General features: G+C 37.2%; 1 protein-coding gene across 2 annotated transcripts in view; it reads left to right on the forward strand.

Annotated features, from left to right (window-relative positions):
• RSPO2 (R-spondin 2) overlaps positions 1-13,769 on the forward strand; it is a 141,864-nt gene that overhangs the window by 40,698 nt on the left and 87,397 nt on the right. The window lies entirely within an intron of this gene.

Raw genomic sequence — 13,769 nt, forward strand, 5'->3', positions numbered from 1 at the left:
GGAGATCCTTCTAATTTCTTTTAGACAGTTTCCCATCATTCTTTGAAGACCTCTGCTTTCTGGCAGAAGATGTCTCAGGCTGTTTTCGTACTTTCATGACCCAGTCTTTGAATCAGCCATTTTCCCAGGGGCCATGGTTCCTTTTAATTGAGAATGGTATTTAGGAAACAAAATCTAGATGCTAGATATGCTCATTGCTATTGGATGTCATTACTTTTAGACTTTCTCAGCAAACTAAGCCAGGAAATATGTGCATGCGTGTTTGTGTCTGTGTGCTGCCTATGTATGTATGTATAACCTATATGTGCATATTAAGAATGATTTCATGCTGCCACAGGCTCCAATTCCAATCCAACACTGCAGAGGTCATGCTAATGTTTCTTCTTGCCAACTTTTTAACTTTTCTAACAATGAGAAGTCTAACTTTCCTCCACAATATATTTACCTGTTTGTTCAATTATAGAATATACAATGAAATATGTTTAGAAATACCCATACCGCTGTGAAAAACAAACCTAATAATCCATATTTGTTTATAGTTCTCTTTTATCTTCAGCCTAAGGGCATGCAGCCAAAATGTTGTGTTCAAAAGTTACATGGGTTAGTTCCCCTTCAACTTCAGTGTGATTCTGACTTATTTGAAATTCAATTAGATTGATTATTTTTCTATTTTAGTTTCCTTTTTCCCCATCCTTGTTGTTTTAATTTATCTATTTTTTGAATATATCAAATATTAACTGAGTCGGAGGGTCAGAACAATACAAAGGAGGTAAATGTACTTCCTACAACTTTTCCCTTCTATCCTGTCACAGTCCCATATCTTTTCTACTCCATTATGCAATTTCATTAGCTTCTGCTTTATCCATCTTATGTACCTTGTCGCACAAATGAGCAGACATGTATATTTTCTTCTCTTTTTTTTACTATCAGATGTAGCATACATTAGATATTCTTTTGTGCTTTTTGTTTTTTAATTTAACAGTATATCCTGGAAATCACTCTATGTCACTTTAGAATGATTCTTTTTTTCTGGCTGCATTGTACCTTGTTGTGTGGATGTACCATAATTTATCCACTTACCTCCCTGTGTATGAGCAATAGATTGTTTCAGTATTTTAAAGGGATAAAAATACTGCAAAGAATAATCTTGTATGTATTAATATGTTTTCAGATTAACATCATTTTATTTCACTAAAACAACTTAATCCAAGTTTTCTCCAAGTTGTCATTGATAGAATTTTGGAGTTATGTATGTGTTAACTTGTTTTTCTTCCTTCAGAAATATACTCAGTGTATAAAATTGTTAAATTCTCTTACTTTTAAACCCAGAAACACACCATATTGGGACTATACACCATGAAATTTCAGTAATTTAATTCATGTTTAATGTGTGGTCAAAAGAGCCCTTATGCTTCCTGGGTTTTTATTATCTTAGGTAATCTGAGTAGCTTCTAACAAGAGGTTCTAAAAGAATTTGGGTAACTGGTTTTATAGCCGTAATTGAGACACAGCTCTGCATAACTCCTTCCATCCACCACTTCCTTCTCCCTCTACAGGATACAGTCCTTAAAGACCACAAGCAGGGCCATGTGCTTTTCTGAATTAATAGTTGTTCTTTTATTATCAGTAGTCTCCTAAACAATGTATTTTCTAAACATTTGGTTATCTAATATCTACTATCTGGGACCACAACACAATGTGCTACTAAATAGAACCACATACAGTGTGGGTTTATAAATAAAGATGTTTAGGGCTGCTCTGGAACACCTTTGATACACTTTTTTGTTTAACTGTCACCACCTAAGAGGAAGCCAATCTTAATTTCATTTGTACATCCTTTCTCTTAAGTGTTTGCATTCTGCTGGTTTCTTAACGTTTAATCTAAAATCAAAGCATATCATTTTAGTTCAGATGCCATGTGTTGTGTTTTATCTGATCCTCGTGCACTTGAACTCGGGTTTCCTTGACAAAGCCTCTGTTGTTTCTGGGTGGATTGACTTTAACCAGAAGCTGGTGCTTTCTAAGCTTCATTTTTGAATGGGCTTTGGGGGCAATGTGGCATGCTCCTCAGGGATGCTTAAGTATTATGACAGTTTTCTCAATTCGGAATTTGCTGCATTTGAGTAAAGTGATATAATTTTATTTCTTTGCAATAACTATGAAGATGAGTTCTCACTATTTTCTGGAGAATAATTTAATAAGTAGTAATACAAATACTAAGGGAATTTAGTTTGAAAACTTGGTGATGGAATCATTTCATTATAAGAAATCAATTAATCATATCCCTCAATTCCTCTCTTCCTCTTTCTTTTTGTCCTCATTTTAGTTTACACTTGTTATACATATAATATATCCTCATTGTAAAAAAAAAAAGTCTCCTCTAGATGCAACTACTTTTATATGTTTCTGATACTTTCTATGTCTGTACACCCCCACACACGTAAACTCTTATACATGCTGGGGAGCTTGGGGATGAAGTGTTTCTCCTCCCCAAAGGCAAGGGTGGGAACCTCAAGAAAATCACTCCTAAATCTTGCTGCTACTGACAGAAAGGGGCGAATGACGTTTCCTTCTACTGTTAGAAATCTGCTTAAGCAGAAGACTGCTGCTGCTCTCTGTGCTGTTTGAAGAGCAAGGAGACTAGGGGATGGAGACCAGACCGCCTCTAGAGGGCGCTAAAGCAGAGCCTGCGTGTTCGATAACAGAGCGAATGAGATGAGGCATTATGGTCCCACAGGACCTTGTAGCACGGTGGGGAGAGTGCTGGCTAAAAGGTGTACTGGGGGCTACAGCATGAACACAGTGTTGGCTGGAAGGTGGTGTGAGACGTGTAAAGCGACCACTACGACCTAGAGAAGTTGGTATGGTTGTTAGCCCCGTCTCAGAAAAGTTCTTTTGCATGATGAAGGTGAGGATGTCACCGCCCCTCCTTCCTGAGCCCATTGGCAATGAGACCGGAAAGGCCAACCAAGGAGAGGGGTAGGCCTCATCCTCTAGGTGGAACACATGCCCTTTTTCCTTTGTAACATACTGGACAACTCATGTGTGCAGCCCCTATGTGCCCCAAACTGTTGGGAAATTAACTTTTTCTGCCTATGTTTGGGGAGGGGAGGAAAGGCTTTACATTCAATTTAAATTGATGTCTTAAAATAAAAAGTAATGGGCCTTAAATGTACAAGAACTACTACAACAAAATTCAGTTTGCTTTCATTTATTGGTTTGCCCAGGATATCTAGGGAACTAATACCCAATTGGAAAGTGGGGATTCAGGGTAGCAGAAGAAGGGGCAGGTTTTGGAAGAAAAACATTTATTTACATACCCCAGTGAGTCAAACTGTCTCAGTAAATTGGTTGATGGCTTGTTTAGCAAAGAGATACAATTGATTTGCCTTTCAAATTCGTCATCTATAAGACATTGTCATAAGACTGCTCAAAATGATTGAGACTAAACCTTAGTGATTTTTCCTTTTTTTGTTTAAGGTTTCAGTAAATTTGGCAAATGCATACGTATCTTGTTAAATTGGACTGTGTGTTTCTGGAGACCAGGAGATTTTCTCAAAAGACAAGTAAGAGGTGTATGTACTAAAACTTGTTAATTGAAAGGCACTGCATTGTAGCAATATATTCTTGAATAATAGTAAACATCAGACTAGATGAGAAGCACTGAGGTGGACTCTGGGCACATTACAGAGTCTGGGCACATTATGAGGTGAAACCTGACTTTGAGAAGCTTACTGTACACTGGGAAGACATACAAACAGCTGGGCAATTTAATCACAATGTGACAAATATAGTAATAGAAGGCAGTCAAGCATGTCTCAGGGACATACTACAGTGTCCCTTAAAAATGGTTAGAGTATCAGAGAAGGCTTCCTGGAGGAGAAATACAATTTCTTAATGTAAATAGGAACCTGCAATCATTTTACTTATCATTGTGTCCCTCGTGTATAGGACATAGGAAATAATCATAAATGTTTGTTGAATGAATAAATGAATGAAATAAAAACTTATGAGCTTTGAATTATGAAATAAAGTAATTACAAAAATAAGGACAGATGGGAGTGCAGGTATCCTAGGAATAGATGGTGAAGAGTAGAAGCAGAAACTCAAGAGTTTGGTGTTCGTATTTTGTGTAGGAATGAGACCTAGCTCAGATATGAGCCTGGGCTTGGTTCTTGAGGTAGTGGAAACCACAGTGGATTTTTAAACAGTGATGGGATTTTCATTTAATTTTTAAATTCCCTTTGAAAGTTTAATGGAGAAAGGAGTAGGTGGAGGTGAGAGAAGCATTAAAGTATGTAGGCTGGTGGACGAGCCCAAATTCTGCTGTGAGAAATAGAAATGCCAAAGAGAGGGTGGAGTGAAGGACGTACTAGAGAGTGTAGACTGGCAGGAGCTGGTGACTGACTGGTGCGGGGATGGAAGTCAAGGATGGACATAAGGTTTTGGGCCCTGAGATACAAGCAAAAGTCTAAGTATGATTATTCTTCTAATCACAGAGAATAACAACAACAAAAAAAGGAGGTGGCTGTGGCCCTTCTCATCCAGCTTGATTTGAATGAAAAGTTATAAAAAAAAATCAAAGGAAAGTTTAAAAGCAGCATGTGTAGTAATGTGTCTTAGACCAAAAGCTGAGGGAAGTCCACAGAAGGGAAAGGCTACAATGGAGTGGGGTCAGCTTTGCAGAAGGTGCAATAAAGATGTAAATAGGAAAGAACTGTATGTTTTTCTTTTTTAATAAGAACCAGTGTTGGGTAGTTTTCTGTTTACATTTTAAGTTAAATTCATTTTGTTAGCTTGAAAATATGAGACACTACAAGGTCCACAGACCAGGAATAATATAATAAATCTTCTATCAAGTTTGCTTTTACATATACATCTTTTGCATTTATACTTAAAATCTATATTGTATTGCCTACACTTAAATATACCACCATATGTCAGTGTTCAAAACTCTTTTAAATATGTATGCAATAACACATGTGCAATTCTGAGGCTGGCATCAAGTCTGTTTTCTTAAAGTATGAATTGTTAAATATAAAAGCCAAATTCTCCAAAAGATCCTGAAGGCATGAAATTCAGAGTACTGGCTGTTTCATATTCCTCATGTTTTACAGAAAAGAAAACCTTTGCACTTGGTGATACATGCATTATTTTTAATGCTTAATCTGGATTTTCTATCATGTCCCTACCCTTTCCATTCCTATTTAAGACTTTGAGACGTCTTGGCAAAGAGGAACAAAGAGACTTAATTCTTACTGAATATGAAACTCCTTAGGCCTGGATAATGTCTGTATTTTTGCTAAGTCTGGAAAGATGTAAGTTTTAGCCAACACTGGAACAGCTTGAGAAACTATTGAAATCATACATGTATTGTTTTGTCTCTTATGTAGGAAAGTACTTGTGTGTGGCCTGGTTTTTCTTGATGTGGTCCTCGTTAATCTGGTTGGCTGTTTGAGGTCTGTTCTGTTGACCAAAGGGAGGCTTGGGAAATATTGGTTAATATACCACAGTGTGAGAAGGATTCATAACAAATGCCATGTATGATTAATATAGTCATTCTTTTTTTTGTAAACCCAGTGTTTTATATAAGAATGTATCAGGTAACTTGGATTCATTCCTTCATTTTCCCCTGAGGAAAATAAAAGACCCTCCCCCAAAGGGTTTCATCAGAATGAGGTGAACTATGTGTCTTGCGACTGTTGCTTTCTGCCAAGATTTAAGTGAAGTCCCCTTTTAGTAAGGAAATACAAATATGAATTAAGGGTATAATTTTATCCACAATTAAGTAAATAAAAACATTATGGCAAATAATGTTTTTCTTCACATCGTGTAAATTAAATTTTGTTCAATTGCTGAAGCAAGATACTGTAGAATGAGACTTCAGAATGAGATTCTAAAGGCTTTTTATTTTCCTAATTGGTAGCAGTTCAAAAAAATCTGTGAATTTGAGTATTGTGATAATAACTGCTGACAGCCCACAAAATATTAACATTCAGCTGTATATTTCTCTCCCTTTGACTTTGTTACTGTTATGTGACTGAATCTTTAGTTTCAAATTTTTTATGTTTAATCCCATAAAATTGAAATTTTCTCATGTATAGATAATCTCTCACTACTAACATTACAAGGAAATAAGCATAGCCTTTGTTTTAAAATTTTGTTTTTATCCAGGTTAGACACACACTTAGGTTAGAGTCAAGCAATTTTGCCAGGCTTGTTATGAAAATCTGCTGTCCTTGTCCCAGTGCCCCCATTTCACCTCTTCCCCAACTAATTTAAACTCTTGCAGAGCCTTTGGGTATTTATGTTCATAACTCTTCATAACATGTTTTTATTGCTCCTCTACTTTTTAGCTTGGGACATTATCTATTGAATTTCCGTTATGGGACATCAATATTTATCTCATCTGTATTACTTCTCTTCCTCACTACACACAAGTGTGATTCTCTTTCCCATCCTCCCTATTATTATCCTATATGGATAATTTTGGAAAGATGAATGGCTGGTGTTTATATTCTTATAACCATGCACACAGAGCTGAGCCACATATATTTATATATGTATATTGCATTTCCTATTCTGTGCAACTTGTTTTCTCTGGAGATGGTTTGTTCTCTATGCTTGCCTAAACCTCTTTCTGGTATGTTAGAACCTGTGAACAATGTTATTAATTTTATCCTTTTGAGGAAACCTCTTTCCAAGTTTGATCTGCAATCTGCCCTGATTGCATTCAGCCACTTCACAGGTATCGTCTTGTAAATTTCCCTTCACCATCAACTCAGGGATTCCTTTTGTTTCTAACTGGTGTCTGATGACTTGTTTCCTGGATTCCCTCTTTTACTTTTTAAAAAATTCTGCTCCCCTGTTTCTGTGGAGCATATCCTACAGTAACTTAGGCACATGGAATATGTATTTTTGAGACCCTCAATGTCCGAAATGTCTTTTTTCTGCTTTGCAGATGACTATTTTGCAAAGTCCTGTATACTTTCTGTCTGGAGATTCTTTGTAGCTATCTCCTTTCTGCCAGATTTCAACCTCAGAACAGGCCCTCCTGTAGCCTTCACTACATCTGATTCTCTATATTTCCTCTCCAGTTTTTCACCATCACCCAAGTGGGTGGTGGGAGTTAGGAGCTTGTGCATCTCTAGAAGTTGAGTATATTTCCTTTCTCTGTACTCTCAACTTCAAAAGCTATTAGAGCTGCTGGTAGTTGGTATCTGTGTGTGTGTGTGTGTGTGTGTGTGGTTTTCAAAGAAAACTAGAGCTGGACAATAAAGTAGTAAAAACAGATCTTATTCAGGTACTTTTGCCAAAGAAGAAAAGAGACTTCGGTATAGAGGGTTCAATTTCAAATATGACAAGGAAAAAAACGGGATTTATAGTCAAGGATTAGGGTGGGAGACGGGGTTGGTGGATGTAAAATTAATTAAGGACCATAAAGGTGGGGGTTCATTGCTAACCTAAAGGATTCTTGCTGAAGACAGCCAGGGTAATCAGATATCAAGGGTGAAGAATTCTCTCTAAACTGACTTAGCAGGATTCTGGCTACCATGGCCCAGTGAAGACCAAGATCTAAGGGCCAGACCTAGTCAAGAAGAAGGCACAGAGGAGCCCGACTAAAGCTTGGTCAGCGGGAGGATCTTTGTTATGGTTGAAGTCCTTGGGCTTCCACTACATGGGCTCAGGTATTAACATTCTCCAGGGAGTCCTTGGGATACTTCTGATGGTGGCATCAGTTAATTTTTGTGTGACATATTACTGGAATGTGAAATAAAGGTTAGTACCATGGATGTCTAAATCACCTGCTGGGGAGAATTTTTTTTGCCTAAAGCTAATCATACTCAGTTATTAGCCGCATTAAATAATTAAATCCAAATGTGTGTGTGTGTGTGTGTGTGTGTGTGTGTGTGTGTGTGTGAAGAAAGTGATATAACCATTACTTAAAAACAGTTTGTCACTATATAACTGGAGAATATAACTTATGATACTTCTATTATAGTTTACAAATTAGGCCTAGAAATCACAAATGTAATGTGTACACAAATTTTTCTGTAAAGGAAATACATAGCAAGTGGGGCATTTTAAAGATTGATGATCCATGTTGTTTAAAACTACTATTCTGAATGAGTGTGTAGGTTCTACTTTCGGCTGCCAGTACTAAAATCTTCCATGCAATAGAAAGCAAAGCCAATGGGGGAAATTTTAAGGCAAGCTCTTGAGCTTACCTGAGTGTACAGAAATAGAATCAGGCAGATGAATTTATCTCCACAAGGGTAAGGGTGAAGGCAGAAAAACCCAAAACACAAACCCAAAACGAGGCAAATTATAAGAATGGGAAGTTAAGTTTCTAGTTTATGGTTATGTTGTGAGTATTAATGAGGGGTTGCAGGACCCTGAAATTTTAATTGAGATATGTGAGGTCTTAAATCATTAGGAAGTGAATTTTGAATAGTATACTCACTCCTTATAATGGACTGATAATACCCCCAAAAGATATATAATGAAATTGGAGAGGATACGAGAAGGATTCTAAAATGGTCAAGTGCCTGCCTATGGGGTGAAAAGAAAAACAATAGGAATCTATAGACACAAGTGCTGTAGGGAGATATGACCATGCTTTTTTGATATCGTGGATGATATGAATAGTATTGATAGTAAGAACACTGCCTAATTCCAAGATTTGGTGGAAGTGGGACTAGAAAATACTGCCTTACCAAACTAGTTATAAACTTATGGAAGTGATTACGCTAAGAGGAAGTAGGAGTGGAAAATAAAATTACCTCAAAAATGATTTGGCTAAATTTGTGGATTACAGATGCATAGTGGGTCATTAGAGGGAGCTAGGATGTTTGCTACTCTCCTACCCTTTGAGGTTGACATCAAAGAACAGCCATTCTCCCCAAAGCATGTCCCTTGGTGCCATCATCAGAATCCTGGACAGAAAGGATTGTGAGTCTGATCCAGTGTGGCAAGACCCATCAGGCTCTGATGTGTGCCAGGTTTGTGTGGGTTGTAAATTTAGGGTAAATTCCAATATGACGGTTGTAAATTTCAATGAATGAAAACTTGAAAACCTTGACTTTTATATTTCCTACTTTTTGCTAAGTCCCCTTTATAGAGTGAACTCTTAAAGCTCATTTTTCAACTTTTTGGAAGATCTCTTTATTATGTAGCCTGTACTTGACTATGATGGTAGTTTGCAACCCGGTGGTTTCCCATACTGTAGGTTGACTAGGGCCAACGAATAACCCTGTGAAATCTTCGACCCTTAGAATTTTTCTTGCACACCAATCCACTTTCAATTTGCAGTTTAAGATTGAAAGAATAAAATAGATTCTGCTTCAATTATGACTTTTATTTTCCTGATAGGGATATATAAAATTCCCCTTTGAATTGATTTTAATCTGTACGTAGGGAGGCACAAGGGAATTTTAGTGTTTTCAGGTGCAGAGATTTCTTTTCCTGGGTGTACATGTGTGTGTACACATGACCTGTGAGACTTTGAATGCCTTAAAAGGCAACATGTAGGAATCCATGGGGAATCTCGTTTTCCTACGGATTTGGCTCCCCTGGGTGGGGTGAGGCCTAGGCTTCTGCTCCCTGGCGAGGCTGCTGCAGGCCCATTTTGCAGAGCGAGGTGTTATGGTATTACTTGCTAAAGTGGCACTGTAGTTTTAAAAAAACAATCTTGGTTTTAGCTTTTTCACTAAATATCTTTTTGGGAAGTTTAAAGAAATCATTAAAACAAATAATTTATATGAACAAGATCCAAACTATATTTAATTGGATATTGAAATAATCTAAAAACTCCCATCTTTTCCACCTATTTTGAAGTCATCGCCATCTCTCTTTTTCCTCCTTCAGTTTTCTCGTCCTGTATTGCATAATGGGGACTGAATGATACCAATGTTTCTTGGTTCTCTTACATTAAACACACACAGACACATGCACACACATTTTCAGTTATGTATACTTTGCCTAATTACTGGCAGTAAACTCAGTAAAGGAATTTAAGGCTTATGAATGTTCTACTTGGAGGAAATTGTAATTAAGGTTATTAGGGCCTTTGGGTTCCTGCGTGTATTTTAAGCAAATTAGTATTTTATGTGTTTTTTAAAGAGACAGTAACTCTTCCCTGCCCAATTATTTCCCCCTGCATGGTGAGCATGCGCATTCAGTGCCTGTGGTTCAAATGGCATGTGTCCTACTTTGTTCTTTCATAAATCACTGATGTAAGTTGAGCGTTTTTTTTCCCTCAATTCCATATGTGAAACTGAATAATTTAAAGTAGCAACAAGAAATGGAGATAAATAACCCATTGTATTTTAGCACCAAAATTCTTTTAAAAACAAAATTCTTTAATTTCTTTAAAACATTTTAAGGCAGAAAAATTGTCATTTACCTTTTCTTTCCAGAATAGCTTTGTTTTCTATTAAAAAAATAACATGGGTTTATTGCAAGATGTTTATGAAGTGCTGAACCATATAAAGAAAAAGATCAATTCATTCTACCTCCTTGCATTAACCACTGTTAACATTTTTGCATCTATTTTTCTAAGATATTTTTCTGTGCCTATGTAGAAAGTAGAAATTTCCCAAACCACATACCCGGGGGTGCAGCAAGATCACATTATTTTCTAAACTTGAATTTAGTGTTTGTCTTGAGGCCTTATTCCTCTTAGTAGTGGAAAATTAATCCTGGTAAATTCATGTTCTCTGTCAATTAAGTGTTTTTCCATTTTTATCCCCAGATGAGCTCTGCCTCTCCTTGTCTCCCCCACACCCTCTGCTGCAAGGTTTGCATCAAGTTTGTCTGGGGAGGGAAGCAACTGAAGGCCCTGGTCCCAATGCCGCTGCCCACAATTGCGCACTGTTACTGGTGATCTTTGCACTTCCTCGCCCGGCCCTGCGTATCCCCGGCCGCAGCGTGAACTCGTGAGGGCCCCCTCCATCTGTCTGTGGGCTCTGGTCTTCTGTTCGGACCGTGAGGCCGTCCCTGGTCTCTCTCAGCTGCTTCTGAGTCCTTCTTGGGACGTGAGGTTATTTCGGATGGTCTCCCTCTCTGCCCCCAAAGCCTCGTTCCCACGTCTCCCTTCCTGCTGCTCTAGACGTCTGGGCTGGAGGGACACACCAGGATACCGTCTTAGGCTCCACAGATCCCCAAGCTTGACAGGATATGAATATTCTCTTGTCTCACCATTCCCCTAAGGTTAGTGCACAGGCCCCTTTGTAGAGACCCACTCAACCTACACTGGGTGCTGTCTTCTCCCTCCCCACCCATCCATGGGGTTTCTATCTTGTCTAAGCAGGCTACAGATTACATTGCCTTCCATGCTTATTTAGCACAGAAACTTTGCTCTGTGTCTTTTGTGTCTCTGGCTGTTGATGCTCAAAACTCTGTCTTTTAAAGCAATACAGTTAAGAGAAAGGAAGCTTTTTTGTCTTTTCCAGGAGTTTTAGTGTTTCATTTGGAAACTCAAAATTTTAGCATATGCACTTTTCTTTGAGAAATCATTCCCTGAGCCACTGAATTCCACTTGTATATTTGAATGAAGAAAAAGCTAAGGGATAAAAATGAATTTAAAAGAAAAATATCAGTTAATATTCTAAAATATTATACCATTACACATGTTTTTAAATAAAAATAGAGTGCTACATTTTTTTCTATAATCTGCCTTTCTTCCCCCATTGTTCTATATGGAAAGAGCCTTCTTTACATGTTTACTAATAGTACTGTATATGATAATAACCTTTACAGTCGATATTTTAGGTCTTATATAAATTATTCAGCTTTCTATTGATGGTCATTTTGGCTGCTTACTGTCTTTTTACTGTTAAAACCAATGCTGTGAATTGCCCATTTTTATGTATTTTTCCAATTATTTCTGCAGAATTCCTAAAAGTGACATTTACTGGGTCAAAGGAAAAGTGCACTATTGCTAAATTATAATCTAGAGGATTTGTACTAGTTTACATTACCACCAGCAGTGTATGAGATTCCCACTTCTAAAAGCTCACTGATAGTCCTTACCATCAATCTGTATACCGCAATATTTGGTGACGTTAACTCCTTATATAATTTGCATTTTTGGTCACGAGTGAGGTTCAATATATTTTCATGTACATTCTTCCATTTCTTTGGTCATTTCTATTTTTTGTAATAGTTTGTTTATAGTCCCTACTTTCTCTCCTAGAAGGACCTTTATGTTGATTTGTAAGAATTCATTATACAAAAAAACTACCCTTTGTTGTGTGTGGCTATTTTTTCCAATTTGTTTCTTTGTTTAATGAGAATTTTTTTTGTAGCTTCTGACATTGTCACATAGCCTTTCAGGAAATTCTTTTTAAATGCTCTATGAACATAGACTTTAAAATGGGGGACCCATTTTATAAAGTGATTTGGGTATACTTAAACATGTTTATAATAGTTTAATACTTGAATCTAATTTTGTTTTTCGTTGATGTTGATCATGGTAACATCTATGTCTCTTTATGCCAACTGGTCTGTACTAGGCTACAGTGAAAAACTATCAGCTTGTGATTATTAATTTACAGCAAAAAAAGTTGCATTCGTTTGTAAGATGATTTAAACCTTCCAGTTAGCAAATGTTTGGTTATTAGTAAAGTGGCAACATGAACTCCAGAGTCTTGTCTCCTTGTGGAAGATGACTCTCAGAGACCAGGTGACTACCCCTGTGAGTGGGGTAGGTCATGTGCTAGAACATGGGGCGTGATGGGCTGAAAAAGAGAATGCGCATTTGTTTCATAGAGGCAGCAGCTCTACAGCTCAGGTCAATGGTTATCAAGCAGGAATGTGAGTCATACCACCTGATTATTCAAGAAAAAGCAAGAAAGAAACCTGGATTTCCATTAAAAAAATCTTTAAGGTGAAAATACGGTGTGGGTAAAACAAAATACTTCTAATAGACTGCATGGGGTTCATGATCACCAAGTGGGAATATCTTCTTTATAGTCTTTTCTAGACAGAAGCCAATATGTGAACAATGCCCATTAGAGCTGTGTAGTGCATGACCATATATGGTGGCCCTAGAAATATTTATACACCACAGTGATGAACTGATTTTCTCAAAGAGCTAATTTTCCCCTTTTCTTTCACTCTCTTGGGTGTATGTGTGTGCATGTAAATGTTTGTGCATATGTACGTCTATGCATATAGCCTAATGATTGACTCTTACGTTGAGCAGAAACCAAGACCTTATAGTCTCTACCTACTTGCTCTTTACTTCCTTCTTTTGCTGCACTCCTTTTTGAAGTACATGGTTCTCAGAGTACAGTGAGTAAAATTAAAAGAATAAAAAAATAAAGAATAAAAAAATAAAGAAAAAATTAAAATAAAAAAATAAAAGAATAAAAAAATAAAGAATAAAAAAAAAATGGTGTCTACAGTATCAAGTTGAGGATCCCTGAAAATGAAATTGGAGACTTTGCGATTACAAACTAATTACAAGAATGTATCTGTTCACACTAATTCTACACAGATGTGTACCCTCCTTTTCATCGCATCAGGAAACACATGATACAGTTCCATTTTTGGTGATGCTCAGTTTATTCACTTGGTTAGTGTCGATCTGGCCAAGTCTCTTTACCACAAAGGCAACTTTCCCCTTTGGAATTAGTAATTATTCTCCTGGGTGGTATTTGTTCCCCAGTAAACTTCCACGGAGCAGTGTTAGGATGGTGATGTTCTCTGCCTGAATTAAATTATCCCATTAACAATGGCAAAATGGTCACTCTAATTATGTGGCC

The sequence above is a fragment of the Manis pentadactyla genome, chromosome 3 (genome assembly GCF_030020395.1).
Source record: "Manis pentadactyla isolate mManPen7 chromosome 3, mManPen7.hap1, whole genome shotgun sequence".
NCBI lineage: Eukaryota > Metazoa > Chordata > Mammalia > Pholidota > Manidae > Manis > Manis pentadactyla.